This window comes from Plecotus auritus, assembly GCF_963455305.1.
Source record: "Plecotus auritus genome assembly, chromosome: 7".
In the NCBI taxonomy this organism is placed as follows: Eukaryota; Metazoa; Chordata; class Mammalia; order Chiroptera; family Vespertilionidae; genus Plecotus; species Plecotus auritus.
In genome coordinates, this window is record NC_137774.1 from 36,222,562 (window position 1) to 36,234,674 (window position 12,113).

Genomic DNA, 12,113 nt, shown 5'->3' on the forward strand with positions numbered 1-12,113 from the left:
GCCACGGGTCTTGCCTGTGACCGTTACTACTGACGTGTTTTAATGGTGATTCTTCTGTTCCTTCGTTCTTTCTGCGTTTATTATTCAGTGTAAGAGCGAGCTGCCCCCTCCCCTGTTTACTTACTTATTCAGTTATCCTATATAATAAGAGAGTAATATGCTAATTATCCATTACACCCTGAGGCGTAATGACCACCGTGTAATGACTGGATCACGGATCTGCAGGAGGGTGGGGCATCGAACTACAAGCGGGTGGTGGAGAGCTACCGGAGGGGGCAGGGCAGCAAGCTATGAGAGGGGGCGGGGGGTGGGGGGAACTACAGGAGGGCGGGGCAGCAGGCGGAGAGCTACAGGAGGCAGCAGCCACCTACTGGCACACGGATTCGTGCGCAGGGCTACTAGTGTATATCATAAGGAGCCATAGATATTTACTTACCTTATTATAGATCATAATCCAATACAATAGCTATTTCTTTTCTTGTTCAAATTGTTCAAGATTCAGCCACTGAGAGTTCAGTATGAAAGAGTTTACTGTGAAAGTTTTTAACCATCACAGAAAAGCTGACAGGGAGATAGTCCAAGGAAAACCTGCCGACCTTTCACCCAGATTCAGCGATTCTTAGCATCTGACCGTATTTGCTTTCTTTCTCCCTCTCTTTCCCCTGCCCCTCTCCAAAGTGTTTCCACAAATGTGCCATCTGTTGTTGTTTTTTATTGAGGTTAATTTGCAGTTAATCTTTCCCTGTCGTCAGGGGTTGGTGATAAAATGTAGGTGGCCAGCTCTTTGTCCCCTGGAGACTGACCTGCTGCCCTGTCCAGACCCCAGCTTTGTTCTTCACTGTGCGCCATGGTTTTTTTACCAGCTTATTGAGATGTAATTCACATACTATCCACTTAAAGTATGCAATTCAGTGGTTTTCAGTAATGAGAGGTACAACCATCGCCGGGGCCAGTTCTGGAACATTTCATCACCACAAAGAGAAACCCCAGATTCTTTAGCTATTTATTGCCGGCCCTCCTCCCCAGTAAGCCCCAGACAGCCACTGATCTACTTTCTGTCTCGTTCGATTTGCCTACTCTGGGCATTCATTTCATGGAAATGGAATCATATGCTGTGGTTTTTTGCTACTGGCTTATTTTAGCATAAGGTTTTCAAGGTTCTTCCATGCTGTGGCATCCGTCAGTATTTCTCTCTTTCTTATGGCTGAATAATATGGCACTGTATGGTCTTACCATCTTTTGTTTATCTATTCGTCAGTTGATGGACACTTGGGTTGTTCCCACCTTTTGGCTATTGTGAGTAGTGCTGCTATGAACATTTGTGTGCAAGTTTTTGTTTGAACACTTGTTTTCAATTCTTTTGGGAATATACCCAGGAGTGGACTTGTTGGGTTATAAGGTAATTCCATATTTAACATTTTGAGGATCTTCCAAACCGTTTTCCACAGTGGCTCCACCATTTTACATTCATACCAGCAATAACAAGAGTTAGAACCCAACCCAGATAGAACCCGGAACCTAGGTACGTGTCCTGACCGGAATCAAACCTGCAACCTCCTGGCAGACAGGACAGCGCTCCAACCAACTGAGCCACACCGGCCAGGGCTCATTGTGTGTGTTGTTGTTTCTGTTTTTTGTTTTTTCTTTACGCTACAGAATGTATTTATTTCCAGCCAGATAACAATCTCCAACTGCACATATGGGTACATATTTTAAGTTCTTCTTTGGTAAATGTCCCGCTCACAAGAGCCATTCTGATGATTAAAATGCATATCAAACAACTATCTCCATCTCTTTTTTTAAAAAATATATTTTATTGATATTTTACAGAGAGGAAGGGAGAAGGATAGAGAGTCAGAAACATTGATGAGAGAGAAACATCGATCAGCTGCCTCCTGCACACCTCCTACTGGGGATGTGCCCGCAACCAAGGTACGTGCCCTTGACCGGAATCGAACCTGGGACCCTTCAATCTGCAGGCCGACGCTCTATCCACTGAGCCAAACCGGTTTCGGCATATCTCCATCTCTTAAAATATAATTGAAATAAGCTTCTGCTGTCTAAGCCACAGTCTGGTTATGGACGTGAGTGGCAAGCGATTCTTCACTGAGGAACCCAGAGCAATAGTGACACTGCCCCACGGCGAGATGCCACGCGTCAGCAGGCAGCAAGCCCCTCTCGTTCACCCGCTGATGGTGGGGTAGTTGCTGTGGGCAGTGAGCCTTGTGTGAAGACAGAGTTAAGTACCAACAAAGAAGTATGCCCTATGCACGGCGGAGAGGCATTTCACAGAATGCGAGCACCATTCGGGCAAGTTAATGGACTGCAGAATGAAAGCTTGGTGAACGCCAGTCTGTTTACACTAGCCCACTGGGCGCCCATAAATATCAAGGTAAGGACAGAGAATAAATCGGAATGTTGTCGTGGTGCCTAACTTCTGTTTTCAAGATTGAGCTTTAGGCCCTAGCTGGTTTGGTTCAGTGGTTGGAGCATTGGCCTGCAGACTGAAAGGCTGAGGGTTCGATTTCGGTCGAGGGCATGTACCTCGTTTGCAGGCCTCAGTAGGGAGAGGGGGGGCGGGGCGGGGGGCAGTCAGAGTGCGTGCAAGAGGCAACCAATGGATATGTCTCTCACATCGATGTTTCTCTCTCTCTGTCTCTCCACCCCTCCATTCTTTCTAAGAAATCAATGGAAAAAAAATACCATTGGGTGAAGATTAACAACAACAAAAGATTGAGCTTTAGGTTATGAATTTTTTATATACCATTTTTTTGTGGGGGGTTTTTTTCAGCGCAAATCATTCTATTTGGAAAGCCATCATTTCCCTATCTTTAGATTCTTTGTTAGCATTTAGAGACTTCTTGTAGACTGCCAGGCTTAGGGGCTCATTGGCTTAAAGAACCGCACAGATAGGTCCGCACAAAGTCTTGATTTGGCTCTTGAAAATACTCTGTTTGGCTCAGGATAAGAATAAACTAGGGACCTAGTTTATTCTTCACACATGCCTCTCTTTTTGGTTCCTCTTACTATCCCAAGCCCGGAGTAGCCATGCGAACTCCTAGGCCGAGCAGTACACTTCTTCATGAGCTCTCATTTCAGTATTCAGTATTGCCAGTGTCATGGCTCCCTCAGGACTTGAAATCGTTGCTCTCTTGAAGTTCCGTCCTTCAGAGTTCACCACCTCCTCCCCGACATTAACGTTCTTGTTCTAAGGCTGCTGTTGGGGAGTTCCCCACAAAGGAAATTCCTGGGAAATCTGTATCCCCTGTGACGCTCATGCCAGCGTTGTGGTTTTGATGTGTGTGTCCCTGATGGCTCACAATGTTTAGCGTCTTTCCACGTGCCTGTGGGCATGTGTATATCCTCCTCAGAGAAATGTCTACTCGTGTCCTTTGCCCATTTTTAATTGAATTGTCTTGTTACTGTTGAGTTGTAGGAGTTTTTTAAAATATAGTCTAGGTTCTAGACCAGGGGTGGGCAAACTTTTTTACTCGAGGGCCACAATGGGTTCTTAAACTGGACCGGAGGGCCGGAACAAAAGCATGGATGGAGTGTTTGTGTGAACTAATATAAATTCAAAGTAAAGGAGTGGAGGGGAGAGCAAGAGAACCGGTTAGAACAGCCGGATCCGGCCTGCAGGCCGTAGTTTGCCCAAGGCTGTTCTAGACCTTCATCAGATACAGGATTTGCCAATATTTTTCCCCATTCTGCGATTGTATTTTCACCTTGATAATACCATTTTGTGTAGTTTTAATGTTGATGAAATCCAGTTTATTTTTTCTTTGGTGCTTATGCTTTTGTTGTTATAATCCAAGAAATCACTTTCAAATCTGAGTTCATGAAGATTTATCCTGCCCTGGCTGGTTTGGCTCAGTGGATAGGGTGTCAGCCTGCGGACTGAAGGGTCCCAGGTTCAGTTCCAGTCAAGGGCACATTCCCGGGTTGCAGGCTTAATCCCCAGTAGCGGGTGTGCAGGAGGCAGCTGATCAATGATTCTCTCTCATCATTGATGCTTCTATCTCTCTCTCCCTCTCCCTTCTTCTCTGAAATCAATAAAAATACATTTAAAAAAAAGATTTATCCTTATATTTTCTTCTAAGAATTTTATGGTTTTAGTGCTTACATTTAAGTTTCTGAGAACTAAATTTTTTAGATGGTGTGATGTAAGGGTCAAAGATCATTCTTTTGCCTACCCAGTTGTCACAGCACCATTTGTTGCAAAGACTCTTCTTTCCCCACCTGATGTCCCTGACCCCCTTGTTGAAAATCAGTTCATCATAGATGTGTGGGTTTTGTTCTGGACTCTCAATTCTATCCCAGTGCCCGTGTCCTGAGTACCATCAGGCACAAGGTTTGTCCTGCTCTCAGGAAGCGTTGGGTCCAATAGGAGAGGTCAGGCACATTCATAAACCACCAGAAACTGGGAATGCTGGGAAGCGGTGAAAAGTAAGCGTTTCCGAAGACGCGTCGGGCTGGGCAGAGATTGTGGAGTGGGGTTGGCGATGGAGCAGGGCGGCTGCCTCGGGGAGGCATGGGCTTGGACACGGAGGAGGATGCCAAGTGTTTCCGTGTGTCTGGAGACACGTTTGCCTAGGTGAGATAGAGCCTGCGGATGGATGGCCATGAACTCCAGGTGAGGACATTGGCTTGATTTGCAAGTGTCTGAGCAGAGCTGGGCTGTGGAGTGGCCATCTGGTGGCAGAGTAGACTGGGTCTGGACGGGGAGCCTGGAGGCAGGGGAGCCACTTGGGATCATAGGGTGACTGAGGTCTGGGGGAGCACCTGGGTCAGGCAGTGGGAATGGTGGGGAGCAGGGGCTGTCCAAGGCCTGTGCCTTCCTGCCTCTCTGCTCTGTGGGCATAGGGTGGGACGAGAACAGCACTTGAGGCATGGTAGCGGAGGCCTCTGTCGCCCATGTCCTGGGCCTGCACCTCTACTCCCAGCCGCTGCCTGCTCTGGGAACCCCTCGCCAGGCTGCCTTCTCTGCGTTCCCCGGGCTGTGCCAGCGCAGGTAACCCCGTGCCTTCTCTGAACTGCTGGTTGGCCAGTGTCCGCATGTCTCAGCTTCTGTGAACTCCGGGCACTCTCCTGCATTCTGGGAACTTGGTGGACGCCTGGAGGACACCCTGGTCCATTGCTTTCATTGGGCGCCAGATGCTGAATGAGGCAGAGAGGGTGATAGAAAGGGCTTGGGCTCAGCACAGTCAGTTGAGCCAAACTGAGCGCCAGGGGCCAGCTGGGTGGCCTTGAGAGACAGGCTTTGCCTCCCAAAAGTTGGGTCTGAGCCCCTTCTCTGGAAGAGAGGGTGGGCATGCCATCCCCTTGGGATTGTGATGAACTCGGGTGGTCAGCCAGGGGAAAGCACCCGGCAGGTAGGCAGTTTCCTGTTAAGCCAGCTGCTGTCCCTCCCAGTTTGGTAGCTCAGGGTGAAGCTCAGCATTAGCCTACAACTGGAAATTTCTATTGCCTCTGTTTAGGAATGTCAGCAACACACCACAGTATTATTACTACCTGTGCCTGGGTCTTCAACAGAGTCTCAGCTGCTTTTATATCACAATACAGTGTGCAGATATGTTGAAATATTGTTTATGCTTATCACTACTTTTAAATGATAGTAGTTATTAGACCCACCGACCACAAGGCTGTTTATGTAATGCTTCAGTGAAGAAGCACACAGATTGCTAGATCAAAAGTTTGCTTTCTGAAAACACATTCTAATAGCTCTAAGTCAGTATAATTGGTTTCCTCTAGAACCTGTTTGTGCATTTAAAACCATTATTTTTGAGAAAGTTTCCACAGGGTTCACCAGACTGGCAAATAGGGGGTTGGTAGCACAAAAAGGACAGGAGCTAGAATTAGAATTTGACTATGCAGGCACGTTTGAATGTGTGGGTTCCCCCTCCCCTAAAAGCTTTGCCAATGACGAGCGAAATGCTAGTGGTTCTGTTTGGCCTTTCCCCTGCTCATCTTCTCTCTGGGGGTGGTCCCCTCTCTCTCAGGCCCCCTCCAACCATTGCCTGAGTCCCCAGCAGTCCTCACTATGGTGGTTCATGATGAGCACCCCCATTTGTTTGGGGTCTCAGCCTCTGCTAACGGAACGGGGCGTGTGCAGAGAAGTAGACAGCTGGTCTCCAGGCAGCACGGTACTTAACCTTGGAGGTGGAACAGAGAAACGTCTGTTTGTGTTTCCATGAAGGAGCGGGGACAGCTGGCCCACAGATAGCAGGCTGGGTCAGCGGGGGTTGCCTTGGCTACGGGCTTGGAGCAAGCAGCCAGGGCCAGGGTCCTGCCCAGCTCCGCTGAAGCGGCAGAAGGAGGAAGTCCCTGGCAGAGCCCCACAGAGCCACCGGAGAGCTGGTGTGCTGGTGGGCTGTGCAGGCCCTGGGAAGCCGGAGTGTGGGAAGCTGCTCCTGGGGCCTGGAGGACTGCCCCTGTCAGCACACCTGAGGATTGGGACTTACCACGCAGGTGAGAGGGGTGGTCTTTTCCTTCCAGAGGCTTCTCTTCTTCACAGAGAGATTTCTCTTGGGCTCCTCCACCAAGCAGCTCACAGGTGGGATCTAAAACCAGATTTTCTCAGCAAAAATCCTGTTTGCCTGGGACTTTCCACACACACACACACACACACACACACACACACACACACACACACATTGCAGACATGGCAGCAGGCTTGTGTTTCTACACTAAAAGACAAACAGCATGAACCCCACTCACCAGGGGCCTGGCCGCCCCCGAAGGACTTAGCCATTTTCTGAGCAGAGAATCCCTGGGGCCTGGACACCTGCTTACCCCGAGGCCTGATTTCCTCCTGATAACCTTTCTGTCAAGTTCTAATTCCAGCTCCTGTCCTTTTTGTGCTACCAACCCCCTATTTGCCAGTCTGGTGAACCCTGTGGAAACTTTCTCAAAAATAACGGTTTTAAATGCACAAACAGGTTCTAGAGGAAACCAATTATACTGACTTAGAGCTATTAGAATGTGTTTTCAAAGAGCAAACTTTTGATCTAGCAATCTGTGTGCTTCTTCACTGAAGCATTACATAAACAGCCTTGTGGTCGGTGGGTCTAATAACTACTATCATTTAAAAGTAGTGATAAGCATAAACAATATTTCAACATATCTGCACACTGTATTGTGATATAAAAGCAGCTGAGACTCTGTTGAAGGCCCAGGCACAGGTAGTAATAATACTGTGGTGTGTTGCTGACATTCCTAAACAGAGGCAATAGAAATTTCCAGTTGTAGGTTAATGAAACATAAAGAGATCATTTGTTCCCATCCAAGTTCACGGCTCGCCTGTTAAGGACTCCCAAGACAGCGATGACCAGAGGAGGTAGTTGTCCTGTGTCCTCTCCTGGCATCCATCATGGTAGCTCCCTGTCTGAGGTCTAGACCCTGTCCTGGTCCTCAGCACCCAGAGCCTCCAGGGGCCATTTTAGAACAGCTTAACGGTCCATGCACTCATACCAAGGGGTCCGTGGTGCCTGCTGCCCTCCACCCCCCAAGGTTAGGCTCTGGGTTCTGTTTTCCCCATGTAGAATGGGGTGAATTTTGTCCCCAAAAAATTTATGTTGAAGTCCTAACTCCCAGAACTTAGGAATGTGACCTCATTTGGAGATAGCAGCGTTGCAGATGTAATTCGTTAAGATGAGGTCATGTCGGAATCTCCTTTATCTTAATCCAACATGACTAGTGTCCTTAGAAGAAGGGAGACGCAGAGGGAAGACAGCTGTGTGAAGACAGGAGGCACAGGGAGGTGGCCACGTGGAGGCGCAGAGGGAAGGAGGCCTGTGAAGATGAAGACTGAGGTTGGCGTGATGTGGCCGCAAGCCAAGGATTGCCGGCAAACCCCGGCAGCTGGAGTAGACACGGGGCAGATAAGAATGCCGCCCCCCCCACCCCCCGACATCTTGGTCTCGGATTCTGGGCTCTAGAGCTGTCCCAAGCCGCCCAGCTTGTGTCATTTGTTAAGAGGCCCTAGAAAGTGGACGCCTTGGGACCCTGGGAGCACGCTGGGCCCCACAGCCAGCCGGGGAGGCTTCCCTCCTTCCTCTGTTCCCGGGTTGACCCTTGACTGAGGAGCTGGTTACCCTGCAGCCTCAACTCTGTGATCGCCTAGACTGGGGGCGTCTCCCTGCCCGGCCTCGGGCCTTTCAGAAACGACATAAGTAAGCCGTGCCTCCGGGACACGCAGGCAGAGCCCGTGGCTGTCGGAGTGGGAGGCTGGCACCTGGAGGGGAGGGGCAGCGGGATGCTCTGTGTCTCATCCCACCCGGAGGGAGGCTCTGCACAGCATTTCCTCCTGAGAAAACACTTCAGCTTGACAGAAAGACGGAGGGATTTGGTCCCCCGAACGGGTGTGCCAGGTGAGGATGTACTCTCCTGGGGAGAAGACCCCGCAGTGATAAGTGAGGCCTCCTCGCTGCGCACCCCGGGACGTCTCCTGGGGGCACAAAAGCAGCACTGCTCACCGGGCAGCGAGCTGAGATGCGGGCACGTGCCTGGGCACAGTCGGCACTCGGTGAATGTTGGTTGAATGAAGGAGAGGGATGAAGCCCGCAGTGGCTGCTGCTTGCCCTTCTGAGGATAACAGCAGATGCTTAGCTCTGTGACTCAGCGGGGCTGGGCCACGGGGCGTCCAGGGTTGACTGCTTCTCCAAGGGCACAGACAAGAAAGGCTGCCGGAATCTGGGCAGGGGCTGTAGGGTTCCAGAGCCCCACCCGAGAGGAGGAATCTGGGCAGGGGCTGTAGGGTTCCAGAGCCCCACCCGAGAGGAGGAATCTGGGCAGGGGCTGTAGGGTTCCAGAGCCCCACCCGAGAGGAGGAATCTGGGCAGGGGCTGTAGGGTTCCAGAGCCCCACCCGAGAGGAGGAATCTGAGCCGGGAACGAGGACAGGGAGGGTGCCTTCGTTTGTCAAACTCCTGCGAAATCCTCCTTAGAAGGGGATCGCTGGAAAACATTCACCCATCATCCCAAACCCGGCTCCACTCACGCGTGGCCTCGGCATTTTCCCTGTAGGTTTGTGCCGACGGAGCGTCTACCATCGGGGGCCACTTCCTGCACCTGGTCTTGCCGTAACTTTCCAGGTCATTTGTCACTTTGCCATTGAACTGCCGGTGATGCCACTGGTGACCATTCCTCATGTTGGAGTCCTTCCTAGTTTGCCCGCGGTTTCAGTTGGTCTGAACCACCTTGCAGAGGCCGGGTCACCGGTGAGACCTGTTCAGTGCATGGCCCTGCGTGGCTGGGAGGAAGGCGGGTGAAGGAGCGGCAGGTCACACTGCAGGGCCCTTAGGTCCAGGCCGGGAGCTGGGCGTTATTCCACAGGCTGCGGTGAACTCTTGAGGGGAGTGAACGTGTGCCGGACACCTGCCGCCGTGCTTCAGGCACCATGCGAGCCAGGGGACACCAAGGTGCATCCTGAGGGCTGCAGTCTTCCTAGGGTGACAGAGGGAAAGTGCCCCTCGGATACAAAGAGAATGAAATGCTGGGGGGAGCCCTGGCCAGTTTGGCTCAGTGGATGGAGCGTTGGCCTTCGGACTGAAGGGTCCTGGGCTTGATTCCGGTCAAGGGCACGTACCTGGGTTGCAGGCTCGATTCCCAGCCCAGGTTGGGGTGTGTGCGGGAGGCAACCGATTGATGTGTCTCACATGGATGTTTCTCTCTCTCCCCATTCCTCCCCCGCGCGCCCCCCTCTCTCTCTCTCTGGAAATCAATGGGAAAATACCCTCAGGTGAGGATTAACAAAAAACAAGTGCTGATGGGAGGCAATGGGTTGCTTTGCAATGGGAGCTGAGGGGGAGGAGCTGAGAAGGCCGAGGGGACGGTGCTGGGCCTCTAGGTAGACAGGGTGCGGGAAAGGCGGTTCTGTAAGAAGTTCCTGGGACAAGGCTGAGCAGCCAGAGCGCGTCCGGGTCCCCGTGACTGGAGCGTGAGTTTGTGGAGGGAGGTGGTGGCGGTGAGACTGGAGGGCAGTCTGGGCTTTTTCCTTCAGTGGTGGGGAGCCACTGAAGGCTTTTGAGCATGGCCTGGCCTAGGCTTTAAGGACAGCCTCTCTGGCTGCAGGTGAAGGGAGTGAGAGGAGCCACAGGAGGTCCAAAGGCGATTGGGACACTTTTGCCAGAGTCTGGGCAGGAGTGGGAAGGAACCAAACGGGGGCGGGGAGGGGGGGGCGGGGGCGGGGCGATGGCGGGGGGGGGGGGTGCGGGGGGGGGCTCCTTTCATCTCCTGGAGCCCCTGGGGCCCCACCTCCTGCATAATCAGCCCCAGACCCCAGAGATGCTCCTTCCTCTGCTCCTTGGGGTTTCAGACAGGCCTTCGAGGCTTCCTGTCTGAATCTTTCATCCTCCCATTGCGGGGCGGCAGGCGGAGGAAATGTTGAAGTGTCGGCTCACCTTATCTTGCTGCTATTATCATGTTTCCCGTGTCATAGTAACAGAGCAGATGTCAGGGCTGTTGCTAAGGGTTCCCTGGAATATTAATACCTGGGTGTAGAGCCGGCGGCTCTCGCAGGTGTCGCCGAGGCCTCGGGAAGCACCGCTTGGTGGCAGGTATTCTTTTCTATTTGTCCCTGCTTTTTCTCCCTCCTGTGGGCCACCCCTCCTCGCCCGCCTCGCGGCCCCTGCACAGCCAGCTGTCTGGGATGGCAAGCCTGGCAGTAGCAGCCGTGCCAGCCGCCACTCTCCCCTCCCACGCCCAGGGCAGGCGTGCCTGCAGGTCACACAGCCTTCCCTGCAGAGGCGGGTGCAGGCTCCGAATGCCGCCCAGGGCAGCTCTGCAGGCCTCAGCTCAGGCCTGGCCCTGGCATGAAGCCCCTTTACAGCCCCGCACGGGCCCCTGTGCAGGCCCCGGGCCCTTCACAGATCCCTCTCCTCAGGGCTCTGGCCCTGGCATGTGGGGGGGAAGTGGACTGGGTGTTGTTTTTTAAAGATTTATTTTTTGTGTAGAGAGAGGAAGGGAGAGGGAGAGAGATAGAAACATCAATGAGAGAGAAACATTGATCAACTGCCTCCTGCACACCCCCTAGTGGGGACTGAGCCGGCGACCCAGGCATGTGCCCTGACACAGGGAACCGAGCAGGTGACCTCTTAGTGCGTGAGGTGGTGCCACCCCGGCCGGCAGCGGAGTGGGTTTCCTCGCCTCTTGGGTCTCCTCTTTGCCTCTCCATCCGGTCTTTTGGCCTTTCCACTGCTCACACGTCTGAACATCAAACTCTAAACAGCTCTGAGAGGATGTTTGGCCAGGTACGGCGGTCAGGGTTGGGATTTTCTTCACCAAATGCCATTTGTATGAGTTAATGTTGCCATGATGATGCTGCATAGCAACCACCCCCAATCTCGGTGGTTTACAGCGTGTACTTACGGCTCCTGAGCCGGCAGGTCGGCTGCTGCTCTTGGCTGGGCCGCACGTGTCGTTCCTCCGGGCTCGGCGGCTCAGAGAAAACCTCCACGCCTGGGCGGAGGCTACACTTCGTTCTCTCTGTCTGCAGCCCTTGCTGGTGGCCTTTGCACACAGTCCCCTCCCAGCCCTGCGGTGTCCTTCAGCCCTTCCGTTCCACTCCTCTTCCCGCTCTTCTCCCTGTATCATCCCTTCTCTTCCCCGAGGCAGCACATCTAGCCCACACCCTTGATTCAGTGGAAGCTCCCCAGAAATAGAATCAGGGCCGCAGGAAGCGCCAGGTCTAAAGGCGGGAGAGAGAAGCACACCAGGCGTGGCTAAGAGGGGCTGTCCTTGCCGGGACATTGCCTTTGTCCCCGTCCTGCGCGGTCGGTGGGGCGGGCACCTGTGGTGTATGTGATCCTTCTCTCGGCAGGTGGTTTTGCCGTCCAGGAACCTTTTTCTGAAGTACACCTTAGAGACTGCTGCCGCTGGCCGTGTTCCTCCCCCACCCCCACCCCCACCCCGGTGCTAAAGTGGCTGTAAGTTTTGGAGGGTTGGCTGTCAAACAGCAGTGTGTTCCTGGTTGGTAGCGATGTGGAGTCACAAGGGTCTGCCCTCCTTCCATCCTCACTGTGAGGCTGTGGTGGGGCTGGAGACCCCCACCCATTTTAGAGAAGAACATTGAGCTCACCCGGCCAGCGTGGCTTAGTGGTTGAGCGCCGACCTATG

At 52.7% G+C, this 12,113-nt stretch overlaps 1 protein-coding gene across 4 annotated transcripts in view; it reads left to right on the forward strand.

The window, feature by feature from the left end:
- Positions 1 to 12,113, forward strand: part of RPH3AL (rabphilin 3A like (without C2 domains)) — a 133,129-nt gene that overhangs the window by 33,757 nt on the left and 87,259 nt on the right. Inside the window, exon 1 of one of the 4 annotated variants that reach the window (XM_080681613.1) lies at positions 6,310 to 6,468. The exons of the other annotated variants lie outside the window; for them this stretch is intronic. The gene's annotated coding sequence lies outside the window, so the exon portion shown is untranslated. Of the gene's footprint in view, positions 1 to 6,309; positions 6,469 to 12,113 lie in introns of those variants that run through there. 4 annotated transcript variants of the gene reach the window in all.